We start from the raw sequence: 3,019 nt of genomic DNA, 5'->3' as shown, positions 1-3,019 counted from the left end.
TTTATATATTCTTGTGGTGTTCTTTTGGCCTTTAAAATCCCGTTACCCTCAGGGGGGGTTTTCTTTTTTCTTTATCAGTGTTTGGGATGCTGGTCAATTGACACCTTACTCTGTTTTTATGTAGATGGGTGCCTCTTTTGAATTTCCAATTTCTATTATAGGGTTAGAGATCATGTACCGTTTGATGTTTAGTTTTACGGATATACTTCTGTACATCCATAAACACTCCTAATTTGTTTAAAGGTTTGGAGGGGGGCATGTTTTAAGCCATAGCTAAGAACAAATTTCTCGTGATCAGTAAGGGTGACTCAAATTAAAAATACCCACATCACTTAAACCCTTTTTCTTTTCTGATCCCCCCCCCCCTCTGGACCCTGTCTTTGATTGAAATTTAGTTTGTGTTTGGGCCCACTGTCCCGAAATACCAACTACCATACCAACTACCTTGGGCAAAAATATCCTGACTTTCATCAGCAGTGTTTGTGGCTTTTCTGGGGCAAATATCACTCTGATAATGTTATGTATAATCAATCACCAATTTCTTTGATAAAACACTGAAAAGCTATACCATGATTAGAGAAATTAAAGTTTAGCAACAGTGTGTACACACATAATGTTCCTGTTTCTAATTTATTATTTTCCACATGACTTGACATTTAAAATAACTTGCTTGTTTCAGAATAATTAGAGAGCTTAAAGGAAAGGAATATGACCCTTCCAGTAAATAGTATATATAGTGGGGAAAATAATTATTTGATCCCGGCAGATTTTGTACGTTTGCCCACTTACAAAGAAATTAAGGGTCTATCATTTTTATCATAGGCACATTTTAAATGAAATGGCCCTCGTTCTGGAGCTCCATGCAAGATTCTGCCTCATAGGGTAAGGATTATCATGAGAAAAGTAAGGGATCAGCCCAGAACTACACGGGGAGAAGCTTGTGACTGATCTGAAGGCAGTTGGGACCACAGTCACCAAACAAACCACTGGTAACACAATATGCAGCCATGGACTGAAATCATGCAGCGCCTACAAGGTGCCCCTCTTCAAGAAGGCACATGTACAGGCCTGTCTGATGTTTGCCAACTATCATCTAAATGATTCGGAGAAGCATTGGGAGAAAGTGCTGTGGCCAGATGAGACCAAAATTGAGCTTTTTGGCATCAACTCAACTCGCCATGTTTGGAGGAAGAAAAATTATGACTATGACCCTAAGAACACCATCCCTACAGTCAAGCAAAGCACCAGTGTAAACATTATGCTTTGGGGCTGCTTCTCTGCTAAAGATATAGGCTAATTTTGTCGCATTGAGGGGCCAATGGACAGGGCCATGTTTTGTAAAATCTTGGATGAGAATCTTCTTCCCTCAGCCAGAACACTGAAGATGGGTCATGGATGGGTATTCCAGCATGACAATGACCCAAAATATACTGCCAAGTCATCAAAGGAGTAGCTCAAGAAGAAGCACATTAAGGTCATAGAGTGGCCTAGCCAGTCTCCAGACCTTAATCCTATAGAAAATTTATGGAGAGAGCTGAAACTTTGATTTGCCAAGCGACAGCCAGGAAACCTTGAGTATTTAGAGAAGATCTGTAAAGAAGAGTGGACCAAAATCCCTTCTGGGATATGTGCAAACCTGGTAATCAACTACAAGAAACATCTTACCTCCTGTGCTTGCCAACAAGTGTTTCTCCACCAAGTACTTAGTCATGTTTTGCTTTGGGATCAAATACTTATTTTACTTACTGAACTGCAACTCAATTTATAACATTTGTTACCTGTGTTTTTCTTTATTTTTTTATTTATTTTTGGTGGATATTCTGTCTTTATCATTTAAAATACACCTACGATAAAAAATGTATGTTAGCTCAATTCTCGTCAGGAGGCAATCACGATGATATTACAGCCCTTCAGTTGCTAACCTCCCAATAGATAATGAATTCACCCTCCGTCCGGCTGGGAGTTATGACAACACATAGCACTCAAACTTAGTGCAGTCACAACTGTTTATTTCAAGTTTCGTGCTCCCATTTAAAGGATATTTCGGCAGCAGAAACTGCTTGAAACTGGTTACAAGTCATGATTTAACAATATGACATATCTCACATAAACTGTACATGAAAGGCTTTTGTTTCCCTATGCATTTGTGTCAATATGAGGTGTTTTGTTGTAGAGTCGGTCTGTCTGTTTTCAGCTTGTCTGTGTTAATGTAAGCAATTGTCAATTGTCTATGGAACATGTCTTGTAATCTAAATGCTAAATATCCAACTGCCAAGTGTTCAAATGAATGAATAGAGAAGTGTTTTAACATGTCGTCTAAATGCAAAATACAGCTGTCTGATGTCCCGGGCCATATGAATGAGTGTCAGTCTGGATCGTTAAATCTGTAATTGCAGGGGGCCACATTCTATCATAGAATGAGCCCTAACAAAGGTAATATGAAATATAATTTTTGTAAGGCACGTTGATACACTCTTTCAATGTAGATGCTTCATTTCTTTGTAAGGGGGAAAACCTACAAAATCTGCAGGGGATCAAATAAATATTTTCCCCAGTGTATATACCATTTACTGGAAGGGCCATATTCCTTTCCTGTAAGCTCTCTAGTTATTCTGAAACAAACCAGTTCTTTTAAATGTCACGTCATGTGGAAAGCAATAAATTAGAAACAGGAACAATATGTGTACACACTGTTGCTAAACTTTAATTTCTCTAATCATGGTATTGCATTTCAGTGTACTATTGTAATTTGTCTCTCATTTTGGTCTGATTTAAATAGTTGTACATTACTCAAAAAAGTTAAAGGAACACTTTTTAATCAGAGTATAGCATCAAGTCAATTAAACTGCTAGGATATTGATCTGGTGATTTAAATAACAGAGGGGGTTGTTAATCAGTTTCAGCTGCTTTGGTGTTAATTAAATTACCAACAGGGGCACTAGATGGGCAACAGGTGGTGGCCACTGACATTTTTTCCCTACTTATCTTTTCTGACTGTTTTTCACTAGTTATGCATTTG

Source organism: Pelophylax lessonae, assembly GCF_965119305.1.
Source record: "Pelophylax lessonae genome assembly, chromosome: 12".
Taxonomy (NCBI): Eukaryota; Metazoa; Chordata; class Amphibia; order Anura; family Ranidae; genus Pelophylax; species Pelophylax lessonae.
This window is presented reverse-complemented; position numbering follows the sequence as displayed.